The sequence below is a fragment of the Crocuta crocuta genome, unplaced genomic scaffold (genome assembly GCF_008692635.1).
Source record: "Crocuta crocuta isolate KB4526 unplaced genomic scaffold, BGI_CrCroc_1.0 scaffold172, whole genome shotgun sequence".
NCBI lineage: Eukaryota > Metazoa > Chordata > Mammalia > Carnivora > Hyaenidae > Crocuta > Crocuta crocuta.
The window spans coordinates 7,951,198-7,968,161 of record NW_027528872.1 but is presented as its reverse complement, the minus strand read 5'-3'; the positions used below and the strand labels follow the sequence as shown (position 1 = coordinate 7,968,161).

Here is a 16,964-nt window from a genome sequence, read left to right as displayed (position 1 = left end):
GAGAGCAATCAGGCTGGCAGGCTGGGTCTGTCCTTAAGCAGAACTAGGGTCCTGTTCCAGAGCTGGAAACATTTCAGACACTGATGATTCCACGCTGTTCATTTCGTCACTGGACTGGACAATCTGGTCCACATTTTCTCAGGCCTGATTCTTCGGTGTGTTTGTGTTTTCCTTGGTGGAGCAGTTTAATGTTTCGGTACGATGACATTTTTAACTGACTCCTGAATTGTTCCAGCCCCTCCCCCACAAAGATTCTCACATGAGTAGCTAGGGATTGGGTCAAGCACAGTCTGACCGGCTTTCTCCTCCCCTTTCCAGGTGCCTTTTCTAACGTCTGTACAATGTGCGCCCATTGAGCACTTCATGTGCAATAAATAGATGCTTCTGATGTGCATGCGTGCATGTGTGTGTGTGTTGTTATCAAACAAGGTCCCTGCCTTCCTCTTGCTTTATGGCCCAACGTCCACAGGAGTCCAGGCCTATTGAGCAAATGAATGCACGCAGGCAGCTTTGGAACAAGCCTCAAAACAAGTTACAGGCAGCATAGAAACATCATGAAGGAGACTCATTTGGGATTTTCCAGAGAGCCAAAGCTTTCCTTCTTCAGATCCTCCACGGATATTTTCTTTTTTCTTTCTTTCTTTTTTTTTTTATAGTTTTTTTATTTATGAGACAGAGAGAGACAGAGCATGAGCGGGGGAGGGGCAGAGGGAGAGAGGGAGACACGGAATGTAAAACCAGCTCCAGGCTCTGAGCTGCCAGCACAGAGCCTAATGCTGGGTTTGAACCTACGAACCGCGAGATCATGACCTGAGCCGAAGTCAGACGCTTAACTGACTGAGCCACCCAGGCGCCCCTCCACGGATGTTTTCAACATCAGCACTGGGCATCCTCCCTATCTCCCTAAGTAAATGATCCTGAAGATGACTGAGCCCGATGTGCTGACTCACGAGGTTGCCCCTCCGTTCGCCTCCTCTTTTATTTCTTCCATTGGCTGAGGCCTCAGATGCCAGATAACTGGTCCTGTTAGGAGCTTGTATGGAATTGGTCAGAAGCAGCTTGAAGTAAGAGTCTGGGAGTTTCCCTTGCAAGGATGGTTCATAAACTTTAGTGAGAAGATTTTGTGATATGTACTTGGACGGGTCAGACTTTTTTAAACATTGTTTTCTTTCCAGTACTTTTGTTCCCTGTTGGATTTATGAGGTTACTGACTAGCTTACTCACATGTTGGTAAGGGAAGCCTTTTTGTCCGAGAAACTGTGGCCTGTCTGCTAGGACGCTGCGAGGAGAGTGGCCAGGGGGGTAAAAGCATTTTATCTACCGGTTTGCTTTCAAGAGGGTCACAGGGAAAATTCCCCGACTCTGTTATATTAAGCCACCAGAAGACAGCTGAACTATGAGAGGGGCCTGTTGTTTACCGGGGATGTGGCCCATCAGTCTTCGGAAAGCATCCGCTATGGCCTGGCTCACGAGCTCCGCCGTCCCCTCGGCCCCCGGAGGGGTGTGAGCTCTTCACTCTGCCAAAAACACAGCTGCTGTCATGGCTTCTCCTGAGAGGCGGCCCCGGCCCACCTTCCTGCAGCCCGACTTGCCGTCTCTGAGCAAGTCCCTTCTGGAGAAGGCCTCCACGGTCCCCTCCGCGCTTGGGGACAGTTGCCTCCGCCAGCCTCCACCACCCGTCAGCTCTTTGGCTGGCAGGTGCCAGGTGGAGAGTCGGCTGCTCAGGAGAGAGATTGTTCTGGGTAGTTACTGCTAGCAAGGGATCCCATTTTATCTCCCTGCCGTCAGAGTAATCTGTCCTCTGCTGGAGGCATCTCTGTGGAGCAATGAGCAGGTGAGGCACGGCAGATGGCAGTGCGGCCGGGTGACTCCGGGCTGGAGAGGGAAGCGCCCTCCCCAGCTCCAGGAGGACGCTGGGTGGGTGCAGTGAACTCAGGAATCCCCCCCTCTCCCCCCATTGATGGTGAAATTTGGCCTCCTTTAGGAAAGGCACAGTTTTCCTACTCCGTTTGTTCTCAGATTGGTGTTACACCCTGGAGCCAAATTAGTGGCTGGGAACAATTGAAAACAAATGCTCTTTCAGTGTCCCCCGCTGTGATCTGGGGATCCAGGTGGGGACACCAGTCGACTGGTTGCCTTCTCCACTGAGCCACCCGTCCGCAGAGAATCAGCATCCCAGAACCGTTCAGCGCCGCCAAAGTCCCTCATCATCAGCCTGCGCTTTGCACATCTGCCTAACCTCAGTTAAACAAGCTGGAGCCCTGTTAAGTTATTTATGAAACAATATTCAGGACCAGCCCCCCCGAGGCGAGTTAGGAAGTAATGAATGGAGGCGCTGTTCGGAGAAGCCTGCTCACCAGGGCCTGTGGCTGGCCTGCCAGCGTGCGTGGCTTTCTTCCCCTGGAGAGATGCACGGAGAGCCTCCTTCTGATAGCCATCAGAAGCCATGGTGGGCGCTCTTCTCTGAGATGGAGGTGGTCGTTGGCTTGGCCTGGACTCTAGAGTGACTATTTGCACTGCCTCTAGGATGAGCCTGAGGGGAAGAGGTTGGCCTTGCAACTTGCCATTGTCTGGATGTACATGCCTGAAGTTGGGAGACCCTCCTCTGTGGCCCCTACTTAACATGCCGGATGACACCTAACCCCTCAAGCAACTGGTGTCTGTTTCTCCCTTTAGACTTTGGACCCTTTGAGGGGAGAGGGCCAGATTTGTTGCTCGTTATTGATCTCCAACCTCGCAAAGGGTCTGACACTCAAAACACATTGTGTACATTAATGAAGAGAGTTGCTGGCTTGCTTCCAATCCTGGACGGTTGTGGGTAAGTCTCACACAATCCGCTTCTGCAAACATGAAGTTAGGAGGACGGGATCGATCATCTCTAAGGTTCCATCCAGGTCGAACCGGGCATGGTTCTGACATCCGGCTCTCCCACTGCCTCTGGGCCAGCTCCTTCTGCATAGGCACCCCCCCATCGTGGCTGAGGTCCCCCTCTGCCCTGATGACCCCGGCTTAGTCGTTCCGCAGGTTTCCAGTCTGCGTCCTGTTCTCTGGTGGCCAGAGAGTCCTCCGCCTGTGCTGTTTTCCCCGGACACACTGTCAGCCTGTCACTTTTCTTAGGCACCCAGTAGAAACTTCCCCTCCCAAGTAAAGCCGATGCAAAATGAGAACTTGTTGGTGCAGAGAGATATGTTTGTTCTGCCCTAGGCGGCACCTCTGGGGTACACTGCATTTACTCTTCTTTCTGGCCTGGACCCCTGTCCATGAGGGGGATCGAGGGACTCTCTGTTTCTAACCAGAGGAGGGTTGGCCCGTAGCATGTCACGTCCCTTTATCAAGCCCCCTTGATGCCTGCTGCAGAGACGCTCCTTCTTTCTGGGAAACACCAACAATAGTAACGATCATCATAGTTGCTTGCACGAGAGAAATAACTAACTTTTCGGAGCATACAATTATTTCGCTTCATTTTTACAATATCTCTGTGTTGCAGGCAGAGCAGGAATAAACATCTTGATTTACTTGAGGCCTAAATATTTACTGGTGTCTAGTTCAAGATTTCTTGGAAGCTTAGAACTTTCTAGCTTAGCACGAGCCTAGTGAATATCTCTTCCACTGATTCTTAACTTCCTCGGGGACATGGTCAGCCTTGAAATCTTGGTAAAAATGTATAAATCCCTCCCTAGAAAAATGTACACACAAATACCATTCTGGATAAAATCTCAAGATTTCAGAGACCCCTAGAAACGTAAGATTCCTATTGCCCTGATCCAGACACTCAGTTCAATAGATGAAGAAACTGAGATCCAGACAAAGTCAAAGGCCCCATAAGGTCAAAGGGCCACAAGGACAGGACTGTCTCCTGGACTCTTAAGACACTTTCCCATATACCACGCTGTTCATGGCTGCATCTGGTGAAGGGCCCAGAACCCCTCACCCTGTTCTCCGCTTCTTATTTCCCTTTCCCTTTGAGATCTCCTGTCATGGATCCATGGGACTGTCCTTCATTTCAAGCCAGAGTGGTCCAGCTCTCTACCAGTTGCCTCCTACCTCCCACCAATTTTTTTCTTTTCTTTTTTACTAGAAATTGTGTCTCATTTGTCCAGTATCAGGACTCTGGAATCACCTTGGCTCCAGTGTTTCCACAGGAACGTTGCCTTTCCTGTCGGCAGACTGGCCTGGGAGCCTCCATCCCTTTCTGCCTGGGGGCCTCCCCTCTGTGCTCTCTCCACTGGGCTTCAGAGACTTGGGGTTCCCTGCTTTCTCTGTCCACCCTGGGCTCCTCCCTTAGCCTCACCTTTGCTGTCAGCTGCCCCTCTTCCTGCTCTTTAACTTCCTTTTTTTTTCTTTCTGAAACTGAGAGAAGTTAGTGGTGGCATATATTTTTTTAAAATTTTGATAGAGGCACCTGGGTGGCTTAGTCAGTTAAGCTCAGGTCATGATCTCACAGCTCGTGAGTTTGAGCTCCTCTGTTCCTGTCTCTCTCTGACCCTCCTCCTCCACTTGTGCTATCTCTCTCTCTCCCCCAAAAATAAACATTTAAAAAAATAATAAAATGAAATTGTGGTAAAATCCATATAATATAAAGTTCACCGTCGTAAGTGCTTTTAAGCGTACAGTCAGTGGCTTAAAGTACTTCCTTAGTGCTGTGTACCATCACCACCATCTATGCACAGAACACTTTTTATCTTGCAAAACTACAACCCGGATCTGTTAAACCCTAACCCTGTACCTCTCTTCCCTCCCAGCCTGGCAGCTACTATTCTACCTTCCATCGCTACAATATGACTACCCTGGGTACCTCACGGGAGCAAAATCAGACAGTTTTTGTCCTTTGGTGACTGGATTGTTTCACTTAGCATAGTATCTCTCCAGGTTTATCCACCTGGATTTCCTTTGAAGGCTCAGGAATATATCATTGTCCATATAATGTCAATATCCATATAATGCTTCGTTCCCCCATTCATCTGTCCATGGACACAATGGTTGCCCCCACCTTTGGGGTCTTGTGAATAATGCTGCTAAGAACATGGGTGTGCAAACATCTAAGTCCCCGCTTTCAGTTCTTTTGGGTGGAGGCATGTTTTTGAGGTGTCTTAATTATCCTCCGTTCTCCCACCAGCCTATTTTTATTTTATTCTTAAACTAACACCTTTTTTCAAGTTTATTTATTTAAAGAGGGGGGGGTGACAGAAGATCTGAAGCAGGCTCTGTGCTGACAGCAGAAAGCCCGATGCGGGGCTTGAACTCGTGAACCAGGAGATTATGACCTAAGCCAAAGGCTGATGCTGAACTGACTGAGCCACCCAGGCGCCCCTTAAACTATCATCTTTTGAACATGACTACTGACTTCATTAGGTCTGTGGCATATGCCTCAAAGGGTGCTTTCTCAGAGAGGTCCAGAGGTTCTTTCCTGTTTTCTCTCTCTAAAATGCCCCCATCCTTTCTCCAGTCACTTCTGCTCCCTTATCATACTGCATTTTTCTTCCTAGTGCTTATCACCACTGGGCTATATATGTGTCTATACAGTTTGTTTCCTCCATTAGAATGTGAGCTCCATGAAAGCAGAGACTTTTCTGTTTTGTTCATTGTTGTATCTTCGATGTCAGGCACAGTGCAGACACACATGCCTAAGACATAATTTTTAAGTTATTAACTTGAATGAGTGAGTGAATGAATAAATAAGCAAGGTACTATTCCTACCTATAAAGATCTTACAGTGTGACAGACAGAGAGACACATTAAAATCATTCTGTGGCAGGCCCCTGGGTGGCTCCGTTGGTTGAGTGTCTGACTCTTGATTTCTGCTCAGGTCATGGTCTCATAGTTGTGGGCTTGAGCCCCATGTCAGGCACATCTCTGGGTGTGGAGCCTGCTTAGGATTCTCTCTGTCCCCCTCTGTCCCCTCTCCCACTTATGTGTGCTCCCACCTTCTCTCTCTCTCTCTCAGATGATAGATAGACAGATAGATAGATAGATAGATAGATAGATAGATAGATAGATAGATAGATAGATAGATAAACAGAGGTACCTGGGTGGCTCAGTTGGTTGAGCACCTGGCTCTTGATTTTGGCTGAGGTAATGATCTCACGGTTGGTGAGGATGAGCTCTGTACTCACAGCACAGGGTCTGCTTGGGATTCTCTCTCTCCCTCTCTCCCTGTCCCTCCCTCCACTATCTCACTCAAAATAAAGAAATAAACTAACTAAATAAATAATACAAAACAAAAAATAAATAAATAAAGTGGTTGTAGGCAATACAGGGGCTCTGAGGGGTGTGTAATGGGAGCCCTGGCCGCTGCTCTCAGACCACCCTGGAGAGATGGTCCAGGAAGTAGCTCCATGTCCTGGGCAGATTTTTCCCTCAATAGTGATAGAAAGGTCCCAGTTATTGGACAGCTATAAACTCGTTTTCCCACCAGTCTCTCTGCCATCATGACATGATCTCTCATCATCAGTCTCTGGGCAAAGAAATCAAGATGGAGTGAGATTAAGGAACTTGCCAAGGCCCTGAAGCTAGTGGGTAAGGCAGGTCTGGAGTCCGACTTTTTTTCTTTTGTTAAGTATTTGTCTCTTCCTTTATTATGTTTCTTTGCCAAAATTACAGAAGTGGCAGTGCTCCCTGCACCAGAAGCAAGGCGTAGATGTGCTAAAAAAAAAAACCAAAAAACCAAAAAACCGCTGTGCCTTCATCCCTTCATCTTTCTGATGCCCCGTCAGCACACTGTGAGCACCAGTGAACACCGCCCCTTCCACGCTGCCTCTGTGCTCACACAAACACATGCAAAGGGATCAACTCATTAGAGAGTTTTCTCTGTTTTTATAAACATGGAGTCACTCCGCATGCATCCTCTGCTACTTACTTTTCATATGTTGAACGTTATGGCCATCTTGCCTGGCAAACGATGGCGATCGAACTCATTCTTTTCAATGCCCTTGTGTATTCAGTGTGGGTGTACCAGGTGTTATCCAACCACTCCCTTATTATAGGTGGACATCTTGGTTGCTTTAGACTTTTCCCCATGATAGATGCTGCCACGCTATCCTTGTGCACTTCTACTTCTTCCCTGTAGAATACATTCTCACACTGGGGCTGCTTGGCCAGTCTATGTGTCTTTTTAATGACCATAGATACCGTACACTATTTTCCCAAGAGATACTAGCGACCCAATGTCATGCTTTTAACCAGTACATTTTCTAGGCCCGACTGTCTCCACCCTTCTTTCCTTCCTGCTTTTCCTCAGAGCCCGGAACCCTTGGACTCATCCAACCGAGCCCAGCACTCTCTTCCTTCTCTCACCTGTGATTGCACCCAGGACCTGGGCATTGCTCTGTCCTCCCCTTTGGCCAGTGAAGATTGGTGGTCAGGAAACCCAGATTGTAGTTCTAGATCTGTTTGACCTTGGGCAAGCCACTTAACTTTTCTGCTCATCGGTTTCTTCATTCATCAATTGAAAGGAGGTGGGGCCAGATGATCTGTAAAGCCCTCCCTCTCTCCAGATGCCCTTCCAAGTTTGAGACACCCACAGCGCCGGCTCTCCCAAGTGGAACACTGGGGTCTGTCTGCCCTCTGGGGTGGCAGGGAGTAGGTGGAAAACACAGAAGAGCCTTTCGACTGCTAACTTGCCTCAAAAGACTTTCCTGCCGCCTTGACTGCCAGGAAGTAGTGGGTAGGCTGGGGTTTCTGGAGGCAGACCGAGATAGAGCTGGTTAGAACCCCACACCGCTGTGTTTCAGCTGCACGACCTCGGGCAGCTTGCCTCACCTCTCTGCGCCTTGACTTCCAAATCTGTTGAAGGAGCAAGGTAAAATGGCCTCAGTATTCTAGAGCAGCTCTGTCGAATCCAGCATTCTGCGATGATGGAAAGGTACTCCGTGTGAACCCTCCAGGACAATAGCCACCAGACACGTGTGGCTGTCGAGCCCTTGAAATGTGGCTGGCGAGGGGGAAGCCTGAATTTTACATTCTATTTAATTTTAATCAATTAGGATTTGAATTTAAAAAGCCACCCGTGGCCAGCAGCTACCTTGTTAGACTGCACAGCCAGCGAGAGAAGATGAAAATTGGAGACAGTAATACAGTATCTGCAAAGGGCGTAGCTGGCCCCATGTCTGGTACATAGTAAGCACTCAATAAATGTTAGCTATTATTAGGTATTATGTGTCTTGCTTTCCGGCCCACCACACCTCATGGCCCTCAATGACACCCCATCCTGGCTGTCCCAGAGTCACCTGGGGGAAGGAGGGAGAGAGAGAAGGTGTCGCTGCGGCGGTGCATGGCAGTAATGAGCCTTGCACTAAATGTTTCTGGTCTGCTACTTTCCCTGGAGGGTCATGTGAGCCAGAGTGGTATGTGGCCTGCTTTGCAAGTGATTAACATGGTGTAAGCAATCTGCATAGAGAGAAAAAAACCCTCCGTTGGTATTCCATTATTCTATTAGAGTTTCAGAGCCGGGATTAAGTGGACATGATTTCTTCCTATGGGCCATTAATTTTGTTTTATTGCTGGTCTGATGGCCATTACCCTTTTTTGCCAATGCATTCCCCCATTAGGTTTGTACAATTAACAAAATATGTGCTGTTAGGGCTTTGATAGGAACAGTGGGATGGAAATAAAGGGAGGGGGTACAGCAGCTCCTGAGCTGGGGTGGGGAGAGGCTGGACCCAGGGGCGGGGCCTCAGGACTAAAGCGGGGTGGGGCTTCTTCAGCACCTGCCTCAGAGCCATGGGCATTGCAGGAAAACCCGCCCTAAGACCTTGCCGGCTCTGTTCAGGCCAGGAGTGGAGTTGCCCAGGTAAGAGGGAAGGACACTAGGCGGGCCTGCCTGGCGGCGTATTCAGTATTTTCCTGAATCCCGTTGTCCACCCTCCGGCTGGCACAGCACAGCCAAGAACATAACGAGCCACCCACCCCCGTGCTGTCACCTTGAACTCTTCAGCGGGCAGAGTAAGTCAGCCTCTAGGTATCTGGCCCGTGACGGCGGAGACTTCCAGGGTGACCTCTGTCTTCTCTCAGGGGAAACCGGAGGACCTGTGCGTAATTAAAAGGGGGTGACTGAGAGGCGCCTGGGTGGCTCAGTTGGTTAAGCGTCCAATTCTTGATTTCGGCCCAGGTCATGATCTCACTGTTGGTGAATTCTAGCCTCATGTCAGGCTCTGCGCTGACAGCATGGAGCCAGCTTGAGATTCTTCCTCCCTCTCTCTGCCCTCCCCTGGTCACACTCTGTCTTTCTCAAAACTAAATAATAAATTAAAAATACTATAAAAAGGGGTGGCCAAGACTCAGCATCATCCAGTGATTGCCGTGTGGAAAGGCAGCATTGGCATTGTTAGGTCACCCGATCTCTGGAGAGAAGTTAGAGATACAGATTGCTAAAATGTGAAATTTCCCACTTTTTAGATGTTGTCAGAGTTTATAAAAATGCCAGGCAGGCAAGAGTCAATGTAAGGGCTGCCAGTTGGCAACGTCTGTCAGACAATGGGGCGTCATCGAAGGGCTCTAAGGAGGAGTGGCCATGATCAAATTTGTGTTCCAGAAAGATGCCAGGCCGAGGGGAGGTGGTACACGGGCCAAAATGGGGCGAGGCTGGAGGCCAGGAGACCAGTTAGGGTCCTGGAAGAGGACCTGAGAAAGCCTGAAGCAGGCGGATGACGATACCATGGGGAGAAGGGCGGTGATGCCCCTGATGGCGAATCAGCACTCCTCACTCCTCAGGGGACGCCTACGGGGCCGGGAGGCTGCCCTGTGCGCGGATCCTGTAGCTCCTGACCGTTTGCCCCTGCAAAGGGCCTGCGGCCCTGGGAGCCCACACCCCACTCCCATCTGAGGTAGACAGCTCACGAGTGCCTCCCGTTCCTCCCCTGTGTATGAAAGTCACTGGGGTTAGCCCACCAGTGCCGGCCTTCTTTAGAGGGGTTTATATGAGTACCTGTACTTACAGGTACGGGCCCAAGATTAGAGGCCTGGGGAACGTGACTGAGGGAGCTCTTCCGTTTCCTCTGCACCTGGGTGACCAGCACTGCCTGTGGCCCAGGGGGCTGAAGACAGGTGTGGAATTAGCATTGGCTCTTACCAGGCTCCAAGAAAGGCTGCACAGTACCCTCAGTGCTGGGGGCGGGGATACGCATCTCACAGTATTTAGTGCCAGGTAATTTTATCAGTTTCCAGCTACCTAGTTATTGTGTAATTTAGAGCCTGGTGGTCGGGGCCTACAGGGCCATCCCTGACAACCTCATTCAACAAATGTAAATAATTGCAAGCTCTTGTCAAGTGATGAGGGAAGCACAGGTGGAACAGGGAGGACGATGGGGGAGGACGGGTGGAACAGGGAGGACGGTGGGGGAGGACACGTGGAACAGGGAGGACGATGGGAGCATGAGTAGAACAGAGAGGAGCCTCGGCAATGAGGCGGGGAGACATAGGACACACCGTCTGTGTGGATGCGTGGTCCTTCAGGGGTTTCCTTCTGGAATGGTCTCTTCATGTTTTGTCTTTCTTGGAAGTGTTGCGCATATGCTTTCAGAGAAGAAGAGCATCCGGGGAGGCTCTTGGTGCCCCAGAATGGGTTCTCATAATTTGTCCTCATCCCAAAGGTCTGGCTGGGGCAAGAAAACAGAAAAGCTGGTCATGGGCAGTGGGACTTATGCAGAAGTCCTCAACCTTCTTGATCTGCCTCCCGTTCTCCTTTTCCATTCAGGTGCTGCCTGCCCTTACCTTGGAACACTTAAAAACAACATGGTCCTCATTTATTATTAGTAGCTTGTTTCAGGCATTGCACAAAAATGCTCTACGTACATCATCTCATTTAAAGATGCTACTATTGGGGCACCTGGGTGGCTCAGTTGGTTGAGCATTGACTTTGGTTTCATGTTCGTGGGTTCAAGCCCCACATTGGACTCTGTGCTGACAGCTCGGAGCCCAGAGCCTGCTTTGGATTTTGTGTTTCCCTCTCTCTCTGCCCCTTCCCCACTTGTGTGCACGCGCTCTCTCTCAAAAGCTAAATAAACATTAAAAAAAATTTTTTTAAAGATGCTACTATTAACCCCCCACCTTTTAAACATGAGAAAATTGAGGTTTGTAGAGATTAAAGTTAGGTTAATGATGGACCCAGGTCTGAACCCAAAACTACACAGACTCCCACATCTTTACTCTTAACCAGGGTGACATACTGAGGTATTTTAGCACTAGACTTAAAGCCCTCCCTGGCGGGTTAGTCTGGGCAACCTCAGAGGTATATAGATATCATATGGAATTGTGTTTTAAGGGATTATCTAGTAGTCTAACCATATCATTTTGCCTATGGGGAAACTGAAGCACGGAGTGGGTAAAGTTTCTTGTCCAAGATCGCTCAGCAAGTTACTGACAGAGTGAGGGTGTGAACCCATGTCTGGTGAACACTCCAGGCCTGGTGTTCTCTGTGTTAGACTCATGCCCTTGCTAAACCCCAAGTTCATCTCTCTCCAGCCTTCCAGCCCTGCAGCTTTCCTGGGCGTGCTCTACACAGGGGCCACTCAGTTCTCCTGGAGCACGTGCTGCCTCCGGTAGGAAGCTTTGTTCTGTCCCTCTCCCTACCTCATTCCCAGACAAACATCCAGCAACTCCTTCCTCATTGATCATTTCACAAGTTTCCTCATATTTATAGGTGTGAGTGGTCAATCTCATTTATAGTTCCATTTTCTTTTCATGGTGAATAAGACAGGCCTGAGTTTAATACTGGTTCCGTTATTGCACAGCTGCTCATTTGAAGGCTTTTAACATGATCACTCGCCTGCCAGGACCATACACTGCCGGCTCTGAAGGCCCTAAAATACATGGCGCATAGACGGTTGACCAGCACGTGTCCGTGGATCTGTGCCAGTTCAAGTAGACTTTTCCACTGGTCATGAGTGAAAACTGAGGACAGCATGGAGAGGTCACTTGTTTACATGTGTGGGCACATATGTGTGTTTGGATGTGTGTTTGTGAGACAGAGAGAAAGAGAGAAGAGCAGACAGACAAAGAGATGGAGGCAGAAAGAGAGGGAGAGAGGGAATGCATTCCATGGCGCTCTATTTATCCAATTCAAAGAATGGTCCTGTTACTCTCCTTACTTTGGGGGTTGAATTACTTTATGAAATTGATGATAAATGAAGACAATATTAATGTTTTATCAATATATACGTTTGGGGACATCTGGGTGGCTCAGTCGTTAAGCATCCGACTTCAGTTCAGGTCATGATCTCGCAGTTCATGAGTTCGAGCCCCGCGTCGGGCTCTGTGCTGACAGCTCGGAACCTGGAGCCTGCTTCGGATTCTGTGTCTCCCTCTCTCTCTGCCCCTCCCCCATTCATGCTCTCTCTCGGTCTCTCGAAAATAAATAAATGTTTAAAAAATTAAAAAATATATATATATAAGTTTGTAAACTCTATCAGTCTCCTAATGTCTTTTTAACCTTTCATAGATGGGTGAAGCCATGTCTGGGAGACCATGCTGTGGAGTAGCTTCTCACCCAGCGCAGATTCTCCTTCCAGGGATAGGGAGCTCACTACCTTCTGAGGAAGGCTAGCTCATTTTTGGATGGTTCTCCTTGCTGAAGGCTTCTTTTTTATGTTGAGCTGGAGGTTGACTTCCTCTAACATAATGCAATTAGTCCTAATCCTCTTGTCTAGAGTAACACAGTCCTTCTTCCATATAGTTTCTTCAAATATTTGGGGGACGACCACGTGGGGGAATGACAGGTAATCTTAGGGACAAGTGAAGGCACCTCTCTGGTTCCCTCCTTCATATCTTCTACCTCACAGCCTCCTAGGAATGAAAACAGCAACAACAAAATAGCAATGACAATAGCTAACATTCAGCAAGTGCTCATTTTTTGTGAGCCACTGTCCCAAGCACTTTGCAGGATACGAAATCATTGAGTCCTCACACTAACCTCAGAGGTAGAACCCTTGTTAGCCCCATTTTACAGATGGGAAACTGAGGTGCAGAGAAGTTAAGTAACCTGTCCATGCCACTAGTAAGTGGTGGAGCCGGGACGGAAAACCGTGCAGACTGGTAACCAGAGCTTGCGATTTTAATGGCTAAACTTTTAACCCGCGCTTTAGCCACTGGACTTCGCTCACCTCCCCTCTTCACTATCAAAGGCATTAAAATGGGGGGGGGGCGGTGCCTGGGTGGCTCAGTTGGTTAAGCATCTGACTTCAGCTCAGGTCATGATCTCACGATTCATGGGTTCGAGCCCTGAGTTGGGCTCTGTGCTGACAGCTCGAAGCCTGGAGCCTCCTTCAGTTCTGTGTCTCCCTCTCTTTCTGCCCCTCCGCTGCTTGCAGTCGGCTTCTCTCTCTCTCTCTCAAAAATAAACATTAAAATTTTTTTTTTAATTCAAAAAGGTATTACATGGGATGTCAAAACTGCATCTTAAATTAATATGGACTGGTAAGTCCAAAGGGAGGGGACTGTTCACCCCTTGGTTGGACATTATGGCTATTAATGCAACCTAAGATCAGATGTAATGGGTTTGGCAGCAACACCACACTCTGGGATCATCCTGAGCTTCTGTTAAATTCAAATAACCCACATCTTTGTTTTGTGGGGGTTTTTTTGTTTTAAACCAGGTTACCCTGTTTGGTGTTTTTGCAATTGATTTTTGAATGCGAGAGTGGGATTTGGTGACTATATCCTTGTCAAATCTTTTTCTACAGTTCTGTAAAAAATAAAAATGGATTTGCATGTGGACATAGGATATAATCATTTGATGTGTCAGGTGATGGATGATGGGCAATATTTCTTTATCTTCAAAATTACCTCATTTATGGCTGTTGTGATGCTATTGCATGAGAAACAAAACCTGGTAGAGGAAAACTTGGACTTTTTAGTTTTGGCCCATTCTTTCTGCTTGTTAAAAGCTTTCTAACACTTTTGAATCCATCTCTCCAGTAGAGGCTCTCCTTCCCAGCTTTGCAACAGATGTAAACGGCAAGTCTTCCATATCTTCTTCTAAGTTGCTGGCGTCTCACCAGACAATCCCAGAGGGCAGGGATAAAGCACCACTGCGTGCAATTCCATCCAGAGACTTCTTACGCTGAGTTCACACGTGCTCAGTAGCAGCATGGCAGCTGTTTAAAAGAACGTAAGCCGGAGCCCACTGACAGCCATTGCCAATCCATGGCTGGTCCCGAGGTGCTGGTTGTGGATTGTGTATGGAATGACCAGGGTCCACCAATGAACATCTCAACAGACGTGCACAGAGAACTATGGTGGGCACTCGGCGAGGTTCTGGGGCCATAAAGATGCATAAGATGCGATCCTTGTCTCAGAGGTGCCTCCTCGAGCCATTCATCTTGGTCATGTAGACGTTAGTAGACAGCCCCGGAGGACGTGTGGACATCATCCGGCACCGGAGGGACATTTTCTTTCCATGAACACATCACACGATGGCCCACACCCGAGCCTTCTCTCTGAAATTCCGCCGCTTCCAAGAAGTCTCTCTGTCTTAATTAAACGGAACATAGTAAAGGGGTCAGGGCAGGGGGGTTCCTCTTCTTCATTTCATTTCCTTGTTGAAAAACTTTCAGTGGCCCTCTAGCCCAGCTCCTAGCCCAAGTCTGCCTCTCTGCCTGACACTCAGGGCCTTCCATGCTCTAGCCCCATCTGGCTTACTCAGCATCGGTCTCTTCTTGGTCGCTTTCAGGCAAACCAGTTTTCGCCTTGTCCCCGGGCACTCCATGCTGTCCCCTTCTCATCCATGCTCGGATTGGTCCCTTTCCTCGACTGCCCTCTCACTCCCTTCTACTGGCCAAATCTTGCTGATCTCCAAGACCTGTGTGGGTTCTCCCTACCCCTGAATACTTCCTTGAGTGCCTCAGCTCTTGCCAACTTCATTTCTCTATGGAGAGAGTGTTATAGTCCCTACCACACAGTTCAGCAGCACCACGCATATAGTCTTGTCTTATCTGATGATGTTCCATAGGGGTCATCTTATTTCTTGAATGACGTGGCAGCATTTTTATAGCAGGACCCACCCATGGATTTTTTTCCTGCCATACCTAGCCAGTGTCGATCACAGAGCAGACACCTCATAAGCATGTGCTGGGTTTTTCTTGTTATTGCTCTATTTCCAGAAAGAGAATTAAAAGCAGTCACATTTTTTATCAGTCCTGCCCTCATCATTCTTCTCTGTCTAGCCCAACTGGACTCTTCACCTTTCCTTGAAATTTCTCTCCTGCATCAGGACTTTCCATAATCCTACAACAGCCTGGGCTTTGTGGTTTGCTAGTTTTTCTCAGCCTTCCCCATGTAGGTTGCAAGCTTCCACAGGGGCCGTTCAGCTCTGTCCCTCTGCATGGGGTCTCCCGTCAGACGGGAAGCATCCGTAAATGATTATTGCCTTGGTCAGCTCAGGGCTCTCAACAGCCATGAGCCTGTTGTTCTCCAGGATTCCTGTAGGGAAGGGGATGAAACTCACAGGAAATTGAGGCACCAAGCAGGTAAGGAGGGAGTGATCCTCTCTCTCACTGTCCTGGTTAGCTGTCTAAACAATGATCGTTTTGCACCAAGAGTCCCTGGATCAGGACGTTTTTTCACAAAGAATTGTGGGAATAGAGCTGCAATCCTTCCCTGCTCCTGTGCCAGACCGACTCCTGAGTTTACCCTCATCCCACGTTGGCTCTCACTTCCAGAGGAATCATACACATCTATAAAAAAAATGTTTTCTTTTATTGACAGGTGAAGTCTGGAGCAGGATCCTGAGGCTTTCTGTCCTCCATGCCGCTCACCAGAAAAGGGACTGTGAACTGTAAGTAACTTTGATTGGTGTTTCCAGGCTGACTCAATAAGGTTATGGGTTAAAGAACAGCCCTGAACCTCATCTTTAACAGTCATGCAATTGTGCAAGCGAAATCCTCAACAATGAGCTAGTCAGAATGTAAAATACAGTGGACATCTAATTAGATTAGGTCTGAATGTGACAAAGAAGCCCTGTAATATGACATCCTATTTAATTAGACTTTATTGATTGTGCATTAAGGTGGCCCTGATTTGTTATGTGTGTCGTGAACGTTGGAGAGGGAAGCTCTTGAGTTTGCAAGGCCAACCCAGACCCCAGCCACCCTCATCCGTGGGCTAAGCTGGGGAGAGCCGAGCTTGCTTTGACACCTGGTTGATTTCTAGGGAGGCGTGGGGGAGGGGATGGGGGACACTGCTGGCTGCAGTGACAGCGCCACCTATGCTCGCCGGCTCATTTTGGCTCTCCCACTTGGCCAAAATCTACCCGCCTGCAGGACCCAGCCTAAGTCCAGCCTGCTCCAGGAACCCTTCTTTAGTCGGTCCAGCTAGAAGTGATTTCTCCCTCTCCTGAAGTTCTGCTGTGTTCACATGCCCACCTCCCCCCGGCCTGCATCTCTCTGCACACCCACCAGCGACGCTGTGAGCTCCTGGAGGGCAGCCAGGGATTGCGGTGTCTCTGTGTCCCCACTGCACCCTCAACCCGGTCTCTGCTCCAGCAAATGTCAGCCTGAAGGCTGGGTTGCCCGGGGCTATGCAGCTTCCCCACCCTGCTTCTGGGGCTACCAGAGGCTGGGCTGCTGCTGCGCCTTTGATAGTACATTGGCTTCCAACCAGTCCATGGAATTATAAATGATTAACTGTTATCAGCGCACATCTTCACCTCTGTGTAAAAATAGATTGACTGTAATGAGTATTTGAATAAATCATAAGAATGGCCGCCATGCGATCGTCTAACATCCTGCCGATGGCTGCCCGGTGAGTGAGCAGGGCGCCGGCCCTCCCGCCTAATGGCCTGCGATTCAGTGCTGGTCGCCTCTGTGATTGACGGGCTGCGGCTCCCAGGGCACCTCTCCACAGCCCAGGCTCTGGAGTGGTCGGATCCCGGCCCCCTAGGGGTAGGGGGTTGGAGGGAAGGGTGCCTCTCTCCATCCTGTTCCGGGAAAGCCTACCTAGGAGATGCAGCGGGGGGCTAGGGGAGCCAGGGTAGA

At 49.1% G+C, this 16,964-nt stretch overlaps 1 protein-coding gene across 1 annotated transcript in view; it reads left to right on the top strand.

The window, feature by feature from the left end:
- Positions 1 to 16,964, top strand: part of PKNOX2 (PBX/knotted 1 homeobox 2) — a 310,367-nt gene that overhangs the window by 105,911 nt on the left and 187,492 nt on the right. The window contains exon 3 of the mRNA XM_077756512.1: positions 15,697 to 15,766. The gene's annotated coding sequence lies outside the window, so the exon portion shown is untranslated. The remainder of the gene's footprint in view (positions 1 to 15,696; positions 15,767 to 16,964) is intronic.